The sequence below is a fragment of the Amblyomma maculatum genome, chromosome 9, assembly GCF_055883805.1.
Source record: "Amblyomma maculatum isolate TAMU_Amacu chromosome 9, ASM5588380v1, whole genome shotgun sequence".
Classification (NCBI taxonomy): domain Eukaryota; kingdom Metazoa; phylum Arthropoda; class Arachnida; order Ixodida; family Ixodidae; genus Amblyomma; species Amblyomma maculatum.
Genome location: NC_139352.1, coordinates 108,155,438 through 108,171,707, shown reverse-complemented (window position 1 = coordinate 108,171,707; position 16,270 = coordinate 108,155,438). Strand labels below are relative to the sequence as shown.

The 16,270-nt window shown below is 45.9% G+C and overlaps 1 pseudogene; it reads right to left on the bottom strand.

Moving 5' to 3' along the window:
* Positions 1 to 2,387: 2,387 nt before the first annotated feature.
* Positions 2,388 to 3,360, bottom strand: LOC146180112 (uncharacterized; annotated as a pseudogene).
* Positions 3,361 to 16,270: the final 12,910 nt, after the last annotated feature.

The following is a 16,270-nucleotide window of genomic DNA, read 5'->3' as shown; positions in this document are numbered from 1 at the left end:
CGTATTAGTGTTTTATATAGCAATAACTTTAATGACGATGGAGCTCTCGAAAAGGCACGGCGTAAGTAACCAAGCATGCGGTTAGCGTTGTTAATTACATATTCAATATGGGTTGTCCACGTGAGGTTAGATGAAATAATTATGCCCAGGTACTTATATGAGTTTGTTGATTCCAAAGGAACGTTATTCAAATAGTAAACATGCGAGTCATTAGAAATCCTTGTTACACGCATGCATTTACATTTACTAATATTAAGTTGCATTAACCATTTTTCACACCAGGTAGCAATCGCAGTGAGATCAGTTTGAAGACAGTTAATATCATCAGGGTTTTTAATTTCACGGAAAATAACGCAATCATCGGCAAAGAGGTGCATGTTAGAAGTTATCTCAGAGGGCAGGTCATTTATGTAAATTAAAAAGAGTAAAGGTCCTAGTACGCATCCTTGAGGTACACCGGAGTTCACATCAGAAAGCGAAGAGTTATGACCGTTTACTGATACGAATTGTGAGCGGTTAGTAAGAAAGCATTCAATCCATTTTAAAACGTTTGGTTCAATGTTAAGATGACGAAGTTTGTGAAGCAGCAGTTTATGACAAACCTTGTCGAAAGCCTTAGAAAAATCTAAAAATATGCAATCAGCGAATGAGGATCGATCCAGAATGTGGTGCAGTTTATGGGTGAAAGATAAGAGCTGAGTTTCACATGAGTACGACTTACGAAAACCATGTTGTGCCATTGTAAAGAACGAGTTTGATTCAAGGAATACTGTCACTGCTTTGAAGATTATGTGCTCTAGTAACTTACAGCATGTACTTGTTAGAGAGATGGGACGATAATTGTTGGCGATGTTTTTGCTTCCCGACTTATGAAGAGGAACCACCTTCCCAATCTTCCATTGCGTAGGTAATGTACATGTGTCAAGAGACTGTTTAAAAATCTTTGTTAGTATGATGGAACTATAAGTGGAAGTGTTTTTCAAAAATTTAGCGTTGATAGAATCGAAACCGGGAGAAGAATGATAGTCGAGATTTTCAATAAGTTTTGCAACACCAGCTACGTCTACCAAAATTGGGAACATGGTCGGGTAGTTGTAGTTCTGTGATTCAGGAAAGTGAGGACTAGGAGCGCTTGAAAAATTTTTAACAAATATATCGTTTAAGAAAGATGCACATTGGGTGTTGGAAACCTGTTGGCCAGACGAGTTCTGTAATATAATTAAGTTTTCAGAGGAAGGGTTAACTACGCGCCAGAATTTACGGACGTTAGTTTTCAACATGGAAGGCAAAGTATTGGAAAGAAAATGACGCTTAGCGCTTTTTAGGGCGGAGATGTACTCTGAAGAAGCTAGTTTATAAGCCGTCCAACGTGAATTAGTAGGCGATGCTTTAGCTGCACGATAGAAGCGTTTCTTTCGGTTAGAAAGGCGTCTGATATGGCCGTTGTACCACGGGGCGTGACTATTTGAAATGATGGTGCGGTTTGGAACGTATCTTTCAGTTAAGTCTTTTACCTTGGCTGCAAAACTATCCCAGTTTGTCTGAACAGTACTGTCGTGAAAGTTAGTCAAAAAATTGTCCAGAAAGGCCGATAATTCTCTATTGATAGCTTCAAAGTTGGCTTTTTTGTAATCAAGAATCAATTTGCTTTTTTTGTTCGGCTTAGGGCAATCCAGGCTGAGACTGAAGTTTAGCAACGAGTGATCACTTATACCAGGTAGAAATATAATATCAGAAGCTAAGTTAGGCCGATTAGTTAGAATCAAATCCAGGGTGTTTGCAACATGGTCGGTGGCTCTTGTGGGACGCGATACCAATTGTGTTAGGGAAAAAATAGAACAAACGTCTAGAAATTCTTTGGCTTGGGCTGAAAAGGATAACAAGCTAGGAAAAGGATCGTTCCAAGTAATATTTGGAAAATTAAAATCACCAAGCAAGAATAGGGGGGACGAAGGATATAATGCACAAGCCGCGTTGATGGCGTCATGAAGGTCATTATTAAATGTAGAGGGATATGAAGGGGAGCGATAACATGCACCAAATATCACTTTCACATGACCTAGGGTTACTAGTGACCAGACTATTTCTAGATTAGTGTCTATTTGGATGCGCAATGAGGGAATGTCGATTGAAATAGCAACAAGAACGCCCCCTCCACGGTGGCCATTTCGATCACAACGGTAAATTGTGAAGTCACGCGCATTTTCGAAAATTTCAAAATCTTGTATGTGTGCAGAAAGCCATGTCTCAGTCAAAACGATTATGTTTGCAGAACTAGAGTCGACTGCTGACGATAAGGAATCAAATTTATTAACCACGCTTCTAATATTAGTAAAAAGAACAGAAACGGGAGCTACTCTAAAATGGCTACTACCCCTCACTCTCTCCTATGTTGCGGCTTCAATAAACGAGGTAGCATCGGTATTAACGTTGCTATCGCTTGACTTGGTTTCCTTAACACTGCAAGAAATGGGATCGTAAATGTAGCACTTGTGGTTTAGAAGCAGTTTGTTGTAACGTAATTTAAACTTGGGAGACCCATCCCGACTGTTGCCAAATTCGATTAATTTTTTACGGGCGAGACGGGTAGAGGCCGAGAAGTCTTCACTAACACCAATGTCCTTGTCTTTGAAATCACTACGCATTGCAAGTATCTTTTCTTTTATTTTGTAGTTGCCGAACTTAACAATGATCGGACGGCACTTATTAGGCGCAAAGGAACCTAGGCGATGCGCACGATCAATTGAGTCTGCTGAAAATGGGACTAATGACGAGTTTAGAAGCGATGTTATTTTTGCTTCAGTTTCCTGCCAAGATTCTTTACTGTCTGAAATGCCATGAAAGATTAGATTGTTTCTACGCGATCGGTCTTCTAGTTCATCGAGCCGGGATGGAAATTGGTTATTTTGCGTTGATATTTCATGTACAGAAGACTGAATAGCGGAAAAATCGGCGTCGTACTGCTCGAACACTTTGGTTTTTTCTTCTAGGTCGTCTATTCTTTTGTGAATACTGGCGATTTTAGCTTCCATGTTCTTTTGACTATTCTTGATAGCTCTGATATCAGCCGTCAATTCAACGTGACTTTTGCAGTGAACGAGAGTGAACATCTTTCAGTAAACGAAAAAGAGTGTTCATTTGCTCAGCAGGATCGTCCGGCAATGAGTCGATTTCCGTAAGTGATTCGGATCGCGTATTGGGACCAGGGTTGGACTCACTGTCCCCGGAGCAGAGCAATAACAGCGCCACAGAGAAACACTCGCAAATTGTTTCACAGAACACCCGTGGGCACGGGAACAGTAAAAGGAAGGGGTCGTCGCATTTCTTTGTAAATAATGGAAAGGCTTTACACACCTGCATTGTAGGAGGATGAGCGTAAAACATCATGCTGCAAGCTCTGCCCCCGTGCCCACTGAAGGTGAAACAGGCAGGCGGTCCACTTGTATCGGTTGTCGAAGATGATGGCATGGTTGATGCGGCTGGTAGATCGTAGGCGAGCATCACGGCAGGAACTCGGCTGAAGAAGGGCATCGTATCACTTTCGTCTTTGGATGTGCTTGATGTTCCAAGGGGCGTTGTAACATGTGTCGAGCCACAGGATGACGTTGACGGCCAAAACGCGAAAAGCGCAAGTAGAACCTGCATTGTAGGAGGATGAGCGTAAAACATCATGCTGCAAGCTCTGCCCCCGTGCCCACTGAAAGTGAAACAGACAGGCGGTCCACTTGTATCGGTTGTCGAAGATGATGGCATGGTTGATGCGGCTGGTAGATCGTAGGCGAGCATCACGGCAGGAACTCGGCTGAAGAAGGGCATCGTATCACTTTCGTCTTTGGATGTGCTTGATGTTCCAAGGGGCGTTGTAACATGTGTCGAGCCACAGGATGACGTTGACGGCCAAAACGCGAAAAGCGCAAGTAGAACCTGCATTGTAGGAGGATGAGCGTAAAACATCATGCTGCAAGCTCTGCCCCCGTGCCCACTGAAGGTGAAACAGACAGTCGGTCCACTTGTATAGGTTGTCGAAGATGATGGCATGGTTGATGCGGCTGGTAGATCGTAGGCGAGCATCACGGCAGGAACTCGGCTGAAGAAGGGCATCGTATCACTTTCGTCTTTGGATGTGCTTGATGTTCCAAGGGGCGTTGTAACATGTGTCGAGCCACAGGATGACGTTGGCGGCCAAAACGCGAAAAGCGCAAGTAGAACCTGCATTGTAGTAGGATGAGCGTAAAACATCATGCTGCAAGCTCTGCCCCCGTGCCCACTCATAGGAAATTTTCATGACGTGGGAAATGAACAAAAGACGTTCCCATAGTTGGTCGGAAACGCTGCCCTGTGCAATAAGGATATATTATTTCAGGTTGGTTAAAGAAAGACATTGTTTTCTCTTGGTGCACAAAGTAAAATAAAAGCTACGTCCATGTCACTGAGATGATACGCAAATTTCTGGCTGCTGAAAAGACCCATTCACGCGATCTCATTTAGCCCTTAAAGCAAAGATTAGGGGCCGCTCGACCTATTTATTTGGTCAGAGGGAGAAAGTCTGGATTAATAATCTGTATTTCTGAAGCTAAAATTTTGAGTGTGGAGTTTATAATTGAGAAGCAAAGAAATATACCAGGAACGAGGCATTTGATGACCACGATATATTTAATGTGCCTTTGGTGCACTGACGTACGCTAACATTTCTCAAAATGCAAATGTTTAATTGCGTTAACCTAAGTTAACATAGCCAAAGGTGTTCTACGATGGCATGTTAATTTCGGAGAATCGGAAGCAGATCGGGAAGAAGAAAATCTTGCCTTGAAGTTTAGAGAAATGAAGAGAGTAACGGTAAATTAGGATTGGCGGTGGGCCTTTAGAAAGGTACGACCTTTCTAGCGTGCTTGAACTAATTCATATAAATGCACGTGCTCGCAAAGGAAACAGGTGAACGTCACTGAAATTACAGTGAGCTCAGTGGCGACTGCGCTACATATAGTCGCTTTTGCTAAATAGCGGCGGGGCTGCTCCGTCTTGGCTGCTGCTTGGCGCTGACTTCTTGTTATACGATGGAAATCTGCGCATGCGCCTTCGGGAGAAACTTAACGTAATGGCGCCCGCCGCTATAAGAAAGCGTTCCGGAACTGAATGGTAATTGAATGGGCGTGTTAATAACCACAAAAGGGTATTCAGATTCCCAAAACCCGATTTTGGTTCCAGTAGAGACCGTTTCCCGCAAATATCTTTTTTTTTGTTCACTCCCCTAAACAGTTCTACTAGTCATAGAAAGCCCGCGAATCAGATAGATACTATTTTCTGGAATGATTTCCTATGTTCTACCTCCGACCTACAAAGTTCGGTCGAAACGCTATAATTCTGCTTGCGAGTGGGAATGCAAAATAAGTAAATTCTACAACTAGAGTGCGTCAATTCGTAATGTTCAGATTTATGTACGCCTCATCATGTGTTTTAGTCCTGTGTCATGTTTTTACTGTCACTTATACTATGACTATACTTTTATATATCCTGCTCGCCTTACATTACGATACTCGTGAAGTGCTCAGGCATGCTACATTCCATAATGACTTATAGTCATTAGTCATCGTTATGCGTAATATATTGTTAGAAACTCTCCATTTCTCTCCATTACTTCGCAAAATGCTTAATGATATAGCCACGACCCATGATTGTCTATGCGTCAAGACTATGCACGATGTTTGTGCAAAGATCTATCTGACAGTGAGTTGGTATGAATATGCGTAGTCATGCTATATGACATTATGACGTGTGCTTGTGTCTCGTGACAAAAAGTATTTTTTACGATGATTTAGTACGTTACGATTCATCATTCATACGCACTACCTATATTTCTTCAGTCTTACGACCTTGTTCATCATCACTGCATTATGTTTACATTATTACATTGTACACATTATGTTACGGCTACAATATGCTTACATGCATCATTTTTTCCACATGCACTCTTATATGTCCTTTCTCAGTGTACATCGCACCATGGACGGTCTACAACAGATATTGTGCTAATGGCACATATGATGCCATGCCTCTCATAAAGGAAATGAAATATCAAAGCAACAAAAACGAACGGGCTTCCTCGGATTTATACAGAATTGTAAACAATAAGAACTTTGTTTGAATTCCACCTTTTCATGGTTCACTCATTTTGAAGTGAGTAAAGATGTGTCATGGCATTGGACTAGCCTTTCATTAGGAGAATTGCTGTGGAAAGTACCACTTTTTACGTTAAATATATTTCCTTTATAGTCGAAATTCGAATATTAGCTTTTCCAGCTGTCGTGTTATATCCGCGTTATAAAGAAACCCCAAGTCGAGAGCTATTTAGCCCAACATTAGGAAAGCAAGGGCTTAAACCAGATATCAATTCCCCGAGTAAGACCATGAGCCTTCCGCACCACGTTCGGGGCTGAGTTATGAAGACAGTCGGCCTATAAGGCCGGGCTTTTTTTGAACCGAGAGCCTAAATGGATGTGACCACAGTTCCACGGTCAAACCTTACTGCGTTTTTAAGGAGACAGAGTAGGCTCTACTCCTCTGATGCATTTTAGTCTGTTTGTGACCCTTTTTCTCATCATGTGCCCGGCTTACAGTATTCATCTTGGTATATTTGTAATCAGTAATCCGAGCTTGTTGTACTGCTTTGGAATTACGCTTTCTGAGCATTCGCTTTTTTGTTTTTTGTCTTTAGGGGAACACCAAATTTTAAAGTCGAAATCCGCTGTATAATATTGTTACGGGGATGCACTTAATGTAACAGCACTGCGATGGGCTGAACTCAACGCTGAGACTTTAGTAGCCGTGCAGTGTCCACTCTGTCAGCGTCGCCCTCTTTTTCAACGCTTTGTCGTCGTCGTCTTCGTCAGTGAGCACATCACTTTGGTACCGCGTTTCCAGGTAACACTACCCCCCTCGGCAAAAGGCAACGTCCCGGTGCGTATTAGGCGTGCGATGTGGAGGGGGAGTAATATGGCTTGTGGCGGGCGACATGTACGATTTCGGAAGTGGGTGTAGCAGTCGGTGACTTTGGGTGGAGCGGTGAAATCTCATAGGTCACGTCGGTCACTGGGCGTAGTACACGGTAAGGACCTGTGTAGTGGGGCAGAAGTTTTTGACACAACCCCACACGACGGCACGGAAGCCAGAGCAACACCAGAGATCCGGGAGGACAGTGCACATCGCGGTGGTGAGCGTCGTAGCGGCGTTTTTGAGTTTCTTCAGAGATGGTGAGATTCTGACGAGCAATCTGGCGAGCAGCGTCGGCTCGGGCGATGGTATCGCGGGCATAGGTTGTGACGGGGCTAGCGGCGGGAAGCAAAGTGTCGAAGGGCAGTAAGGGGTCTCTTCTAAAGAGAAGATAGAATGGAGAGTACCCAGCAGTGTCATGACGCGAAGAGTTATATGCAAAGGTGACAAATGGCAGACTAATATCCCAGTCGCGCTGACTGTCGGATACGTACATTGCGAGCATGTCGGTGAGTGTGCGGTTAAGACGCTCCGTGAGGCCGTTCGTATGAGGGTGATACGCAGTGATGAACTTGTTGCCGAACGGAGCAAGAACGAAGTATTTCCTCGACAACTCGGGAAAGGAAACAGCGGCCACGGTCGGTAAGGAGTTGACGGCGAGCACCATGGTGTAGTATGAAGTCGTACAAAAGGAAGTCAGCAACGTCTGTGGCACAGCTGGTTGGAATGGCGCGAGTGATCACGTACCGCGTGGCATAATCGGTGGCCACAGCGATCCATTTGTTTCCCGACAAGGACTCGGGGAAGGGCCCTAGGAGGTCAAGGCCAACACGAGAAAATGGCTCAGTCGGGATAGCAATCGGCTGCAGGTGTCCAGGTGGTAGCACAGGGGGTTTCTTCCGGCGTTGACAGAGGTCGCAAGCGGCTACATAACGTTGGACAGAGCGGTAGAGTCCAGGCCAGAAGAAACGCCGGCGCACGCGGTCGTATGTGTGCGAGAGGCCAAGATGACCAGCTGTAGGGGCGTCGTGCATTTGTTCGAGAACGGCGGAGCGTAGGTGTTGGGGAACGACCAGCAAGTGCTAAGAACCATCAGGTCGCAAGTTGCGGCGGTATAGCGTATTCCCATGAAGGAAGAACAGGGCGAGGGAAGAGTCACGGCTGTGTGTGCGGAGGCGGTCGATAAGAGAAGTGAGGGTTAGGTCCAACCGCTGTTCGTCGGCTATGTGAGAAAAATCCGATATAGAGAAGACACAGGGGTCCGACTCATGGTCAGTAGAGGAAGGGGGATCGACGGGATAACGGGACAGACAGTCTGCATCCTGGTGAAGCCGACCGGATTTGTATACAACGGAAAAGGTATACTTCTGCAAGCGCAGTGCCCAGCGACCGAGGCGGCCAGCAGGATCCTTGAGGGAAGAGAGCCAACATAAGGCGTGGTGATCGGTAATTACAGTGAAGGGTCTGCCAAACAAGTAGAGTCTGAATTTTCCAACGGCCCAAACGAGAGCCAGGCACTCCCGTTCCGTAATAGAATAGTTCTGTTCTGCCGATGACAGGGGACGACTGGCGTAGGCAATAACGCAATGTTGGCCGCGTTGTCGCTGTGCAAGATGGCACCAATCCCGTGGCCACTGGCGTCGGTGCGAAGTTCCGTCGGGGCAGACGGGTTGAAATGGGCCAACACAGGAGGATTGGTGAGAATAGCGATGAGGGTGGAGAATGCGTTAGCCTGCTCTGGTCCCCATGAGATAGGAACGCCTTACTTCAGCAGATTGGTGAGAGGACGAGCAACAGCGGCAAAGTTTGGGACGAACCGGCGAAAATAAGAACACAGTCCTATAAAGCTGCGGACATCACGGGGTGAACGGGGACAAGGAAACGCACTGACAGCGCGAACTTTGTCGGGATCGGGTAGCACGCCGGTGGCATTCACCAAATGGCCAAGCACTTTAAATTCGCGGCGACCAAAACTGCACTTATTTGAGTTCAGTTGAACTCCGGCACGGCGGAAAAGTGCCAAGATGGAAGAAAGGCGACTAAGATGGCTTTCGAACGAGGGCGAGAAGACAATCACGTCATCCAAGTAACATAGACAAGTCGTCCATTTGAAGCCGCGGAGTTAGGAGCCCATCATGCGTTCAAACGTAGCAGGGGCGTTGCAAAGTCCAAAAGGCATAACCTTAAATTGGTAAAGTCCATCGGGTGTGACAAAAGCTGTCTTCTCGCGGTCTTGTTCGTCAACAGAGATCTGCCAGTAGCCGCTACGAAGGTCGATGGAGGAAAAGTAGCGGGCTCCATGTAAACAGTCCAAGGCATCGTCTATTCGCGGCAACGGGTTAACATCTTTCCTTGTAATCTTGTTCAGATGTCGATAGTCGACACAAAAGCGCCAACTGTCGTCTTTCTTTCTAAGGAGCACGACAGGAGATCCCCAGGGGCTGTTCGAAGGTTCGATGATATCGTTGCCCAACATCTTGTCGACTTCCTGCTGGATGACTTGGCGCTCAGAAAGGGACACACGATAAGGCCTCCGATGTACAGGCTTTGCATCGCCGGTGTCAATGCGGTGAGTCACAACTGATGTTTGGCCCAGAGAACCGAAAGCAAAGTAAAAAATGTCGGAGAAGGATAACAAGAGGTTGTGCAGGTCCTGAGCGTGTTCGGGGCTGAGGTCAGAGGCAATCATTGCGGAAATAGGGTCGGTAATTGTGGTGGAGAGTACGGGTGTTGGAAGGACGCTTGAAATGGACCAGGAGTGAGTGCACAAATGGTGCAGTCTGTGAGAGGGGACAAGGTAGCAAGGGATATTCCTTCGGGAAGAAATTGGGGTGACAGACTGAAGTTCGGGATAGGAAGGTAGGTGCTGTTCTGTGTAACGCGTACGATGAGATGACGAAGAACGACGTTGCGGTCAAAAAAGACCTCGGTGATAGGGCAAGCAAGATAGTCACCGTCAGGCACAGGCGGGAAAGGTGACAGAGGTAGGTAAACAGCAGAGTCAGGGGGCAGGCGAGCGAACTCAGTGGAGCGAAGGCGGGGTGCAGATGGAGGATGTTCTGAGCAGACAGGTAGGTCCAAACGAAGAAGGCCGCTGGAGCAGTCGATAAGGGCAGAGTGGGTCGTCAAAAAGTCAAGGCCGAGGATCACATTGTGAGGGCACTGGTTGAGGACAGTGAACAAAACAGGGATGTGATGACCGGCAAGGGTGACTCGGGCAGTGCACTGCCCAGTGACGGCAGCAGTACTGCCATCGGCAACACGAGCGGTGGGCGAAGCGGCGGGGGTCTGTACTTTCTTGAGGCGGTGGCAAAACGATGAGCTCATTATTGAGACTTGGGCACCAGTGTCAATGAGGGCAGAGACGGGAACACCATCCACGAACAGGGACAGGAGGTTGCAGGGCGAAGAAATGGGCAGTAGAGGATTTCCATGTCGGGGTACCAATGAAAAGCGTCACCTCCGAGAGCTGCATTGGCTAGTTTCCCGTGAAGCGACCGGCAGAGGACGGCGAGGAACTGCGGCCAGGAAGAGGTGAACGGGAACGGCGGGCTGGCGGGGAAGGAGACCGACTGGACACAGGAGGAGGCGGAGTAGTATCGGTGCGGGGCAGCTCATAACGAGGCGTGAAACGGGGGTGACCGTAATTGGAGTAGCGGTCAACGTAAGGAAAACGTCGAGGTGGTGATGTCCAGCGGCTGCGGCAGTGGCGAGCGATGTGACCAGTACGCGAGCACGTGAAACAGATCGGCCTGTCGTCAGGGGTGCGCCACTCATCAGGATTGCGGTATCGGTAGCGTGGCGCGTAGGTGCTGCGGGGTGTAGCGGTGGCGACCATGGGAGGGACGGAGCTCGAACTGTGTTGTTCTACGGTGCGGCTACAGGGGACGCCCAAGTTGGCAACCTCTTGACGAACGACGGCTTGAATGAGGGATATCGTCGCTAGGTTGCTGCCGAGGAGGGCGGGTTGGATGCAGCAGGGGCGAGCGCTTCTAGTTCACAAGGCACAATGCGTGTCACATTTTCAGTGTTGGAAGGTTGCCTTAGGGTCGGCAGATCCTCGCACGTGGAGGTAGGGGCAGTGTTGGGGAGCCGATCGAAGCGATGTGCAATGCGTCTGTGTTTGGCCTGCTCGAAATGTCGACAAACCTGCAAAACGGAGTCAACCGTAGCACAGTCCCGACAGAGTAGAAGATTGAAGGTATCGTCGGCTATGCCTTTGAGGATGTGCCCCACCTTATCAGGTTCTGGCATGTCTTTATCAACTTTTCGGCAGAGGGCCAGAACGTCTTGTATATACGTAATATAAGGCTCGGTAGATGTCTGGGCACGTTTGGCGAGGTCCCTCTTGGCGGCGAGTTGACGGCCAACCGGTTTTCCGAACAGGTCACGGAGTTTTTCTTTGCAAATATCCCAGGAGGGTATTTCTGCTTCATGCGTTTCGAACCAAACGCGTGCCGTGCCAGTAAGGTAGAAGATGACATTGGCCAGCATCAGCGTGGCGTCCCACCTGTTGTGGAGGCTAACACGCTCATAAAGCGAAAGCCAGTCCTCGACGTCGACCTCATCTGTACCGCTGAATGGGCCAGGGTGACGGGGGTGGGCTACGACGACAGTTGGGGTTGCGGAGGCAGATGGAGCCGCGTCAGTTGTCATCGTGACGGTTCTGTTAGTCACCTCCATTATCAATATTTTTTATTCTCCGCTAGCTCTGGTTTCCTCGTGACCTTCTTAGCGACCAATCATGTAGCCGTGTCCACGAAGTACAGTCGCCGTCAGCCAGCTTCGCATAAACGATGGACTCAGAAACAGTCCTGCAGAAATTCCTAAAAGACCGAAAATGTCATCTCGAGCTTTGTTGTTCGTTATTGTTCGCTTGAATGTCTTGAACAGATGCGCTGAGAACCACTTTACTCACTACAGGGAGAACTTGTAAGCAACTCCTTATCCTGCGCAGCGTCTTGAACCAGCTGCAAATTCCCTGCACATGGTTTACACGCACAGGAAGGATAATGCCATAGTCATGGTCACAAACATTTGTGCTTATGGTCCAAGCGATCAGCTCGGCTTGAAAGCTTCAGTGCGGACGTGCAAGGTGACTACAGTGCCCGCAGCTGGATTCAGTTGCGGAAATTTGGTCTCATTACTGATCGACTTATGCCGGCTCCTATGGAAGCGTCGTCTTTTAAACCGCTTTCTTTCTCATCTTCGTTGGATGAAAGGCAAATATGAGCTCAAATTTAAAGCAGTGTACATTGTGAGCAAGAACACGCAGAAGCACGAAAAAACTACCAGCAGTCGCGAGGAATCCCGCTGCGCCTGAGGATGTGTTTGGCTAAAGGAACTATGCTAGCCAGCTTTTCACCGTTGTAAGATGGGTGACAGCAATCCCGACAAACGTTAAACAAATTGGTGTAGAAAAAAACTCAGATTAGGAGAGCCACAGATACCGAAACGGTCTCAAGGAAGGGCGTGGCTGCTTGCCGCCAAGGTTTCAAAAAATATGGATTTCGGAGTAAACGTTTAACGCGTGCGTGAATGAAACGCTGGGGTATGTAAAGAATAGAATAGGGGTTTAAATTACAAAAAAGGATGTTCTTCAGAAATTTTGCCTACCCTGTTTCCTTCAAGGTGGTGAAAGCCCAAAAGACCAAGAAGGAGCCGGAAGGGAAATCAAAACAAATAATAAATTCGGCTGAGTCGTCAGAAACACTGTGCGCAGAAGGGCTCTAAATTGTGCTATAGTTATAATAGTGCAGCTTCATGCATTTGTCCACTTCCATATTTCTACTTAGGAGGTAATTTCTCTGAGGCTGTCTACTTTTTCATGAAGAAAACTAGCAACATTACGTATGCAAAGTTGCGAGAATACAAAGCCGCGCTCAATTTAATTTGCAACGCTCTGGTGACCACAGTTTTTCAGTCTTTCGCTTCTTAGCAAAATATATTTTATGGTACAGACCACTAGAGAAGCGGGACTAATGCTCGCCAACTACACGTAAGGAACTACTAGCGTCCTGAGAAAGCAGCGCAAAAAATGAATGTGACCTCACTCAAATATTACCTCATATAAACCCCCAATCGATCATTGTTAAAGGAAAAAATCATGCTAGAGGATTAATTCACATGCGCAACAAAGTGAGCATTTTTATAGCGAAAGAAATGCTATGAGGCGTTATTAAACCTAAAATGTGAACTTTTTTCATTAGCCTGCCGCCTCTCCAGTGAGGTAAGTGTGGAATAAAGTTTGTATTAAAAGTTTATATACCTGCCCACCGTGCTGGCTTACAGATTAAGCAGTGAGGTACTCTGGATCACTACAAAGCAGAGTCTGTTCCACACAGCTTTTATTTAGTAACGTTTAAGCTAGAGCGCCAAATGAAGATCCTTGCTTAATCCCGAGTTTTAATTAGTAGGCACCTTTTGCTTCTCTCTGGCGACGACCAGCTGGAAACTATGGGAGATAATAATGGGGAGAGATTGACCTGCACTAGCTTATTTACTAACTTGAACCGCTTTCGCGGGGTTTGTGTAAACTAATTACGCTCCGACCTTCATCCTATACGGCTAAGATTTGAATGGAGGCTTGGCGACAGGCACGCATTTGATTCTCGGTACAAGAGCTTTCTACAGCCTTCTCGGCGGAGGCAATTATAGATCATATTAGGCTGACAGTGTAAGTGGACCTCTATAATGTATAAGTATAGATGCAAGGCTTCAATCCCTTGTCATCAACGCGAAGAGTACTTTAAATGAAACCACACTTCAGTGTTCTCAACGATTATTATTGTGAAAAAAGGCTTCCCGGTTTTAGGAAACGTTTGTTCTGCACCGGCAAAGAAAATGTCGCAGTAATACTCTTGCACAAAATGCGGCGGCATAAAATGATGCACGAAAGCTGGCGCCTATATAAAAAAGGCCATATTTAACTTACCTCTCTTAGTGTTCTTTTTCTCAGAGTCCGTTTCACATAATAAGATGCATTGTCACCCCTTTTCCCTAACATATAAAATGAAAGAGTCTTAACATTTTACCTTCCTTTACCTAACATAAAATATTTAAAAAACAGAATAAACATGATTAAGATACATAAAGATTTACCAACACTATACCATTTCAACCACCTCTCATTCAGAGCTGTGGCGTAACTGGCGTGTCACGCCGAGCGAAATGCCACGACTGGGTTGTAGGTGATTGGGATATCGCAGCATTCTTGGTTATGGAAGGAACAAAGAAGGATATATATATAAACGACTGAAGTAGTTACCGCATTACAGGGTTGAACAATACACAGAGGTAAAGGAGGGCAAGTAAACATTGAAAACAGTATACCAAAACCGATAAAATTATTGTCATTACTATCACTGGTGTATATCCGCTTGCGAGAGGCAGAACAATATATAAAAAGCAAGCCACACTACATTCCTTACATTGCTTGAATTTGTAAAGTATTAAAGCAGCGTTGGAAAATGAATAATCGTGATGTATAATGTGACCACTTGTGTTTACATCGTGATTTATACGTCAAAAAAGGAACTGAGACTAATACATTAGAGAAAGGGTGAGAGGAGACTGGACAGCATCCGCTTAGTAATTATTATAATTATACTGAACAGAGAAGACACCATTGCAGAACGCATACACAGAGTTCCTAACACGAGCTATTCATTTTCGAATTTTTTTTTCAGCCCAGTGGTCTCGCAGATGTTTGTTTCTTGCGTCTTTTTTCGTCGAAGCTGCCGTACAAAAAATAATGGTTGCGATTCTCAGGAGCACACTAAACACAAGACTCTTGACAAAATCTGTAGTTGGTCCACATAGATAGCGTGTCGCGTCTAAAAATAAGGAGGCCACTTTAACCGACAATGGTGCTTTTAAATAGACTACAAAAACAAAAAGACTGTAATTGCCATCACAAACCTGTTTCACAAGGAAATTGTGAGCAACGCCACCAGTGTTTGTAATAGATTTTAAAACGCATTTAGGGTTGAAAATAATGTGAATATGTCATTTTGGGAGGTATTTGACTACTCGGACTCTATTGGTGGGAAGGCTTTGAAAATGCAATATTCCCAGTGGCATATGGTCTTTTCTAGCCCCATATGCGCAAAAAACAAGTTTGAAGAAACAGAAAAAATTGCTGACTCCCAGATGGAATGTTTCTTGAACCTGAATGAAAAAGGGTTCTTTCCTTTGCGGCTTCGTTTTTTGTATATAGTTCCTCTCAGCGCCGTGGCCTCACAGCAAGAAGTAAAAACACTGGCTTGCACAACCTAGTAGCTCGTATCGCGTATGACTGCACAAGCAATGTATTGCGCTTTGGAGCGGTGGTTGGTTCATTTTATGCAGACAGGACATCGTGTTTATTGTAGGTTTCCAATACGCGCAGGAGCACAGAAAACTCTGCTTCTTGTATAGTTGGGACCGCATGTAGGCAGGAAATGGAATTGTTTTTCATATGGTTCGCGCACCATCAATCGCCTGCTTCGCTGCCTTTAGTTTGGCGGCCTATTTCTCCTTACTAGCTGTTCTGTAGATTTTATGCTTGGTCTCGCTGACGCAGTTATTTATTATATATACTTTCTTGAAAGTTTGCATATGTGGGCATTATATTTGCTTGCAAAATACCTTTTAGGGTTCAATAATGTCAAATTTCGGAACACATTACTATGACCGTCATCATTATCATCATCATCTTATCATCAGTCGGACTGTACTCACTGCAGGGCGAAAGCCTCTCCAATATTCCTCCAACTAACATGGTCCTGTGCTAGCTGTGTCCACTTCATGCTATGGCGAAAAATAACGATTGTTGTTTAAGGCACAGCAACAACAACAAACAGGCAGGCCACTTCTGTCTGTTTCTCCATCGCCTTTTCTCTAAAGAAATAAAATTCGCGATGAGGAAGCGACAAGCACAAGAAAAGATATTTACGACTGAATGTGCTTATCGAGTGGGCCTTCTGCGGCTTGGCACTCAGGCTAAAGACTGCTTCCTTGGTACCTTTGATCTCTAACGAGCGTACGCATCATGGTGCTTAGCGTTTATGACTACACATAGCGGAACAGCAAACCACGACGTATAAAATGGCCTTTATTTCTCGATATAACCGACGAAAGCGCACCTGCAGCTGAACGCGAGCAACATTTACGCAGTGGTATGAGGTGCGGAAGCAGGAACCGTTCGTTATTGAGTGCTGCAGAGTTCTCATTTCATTCAATATCTATGCACGAATGGGCTCTTAGGAGGGATAGAAGCAGGACATCGTTTCTGCCCTATCGT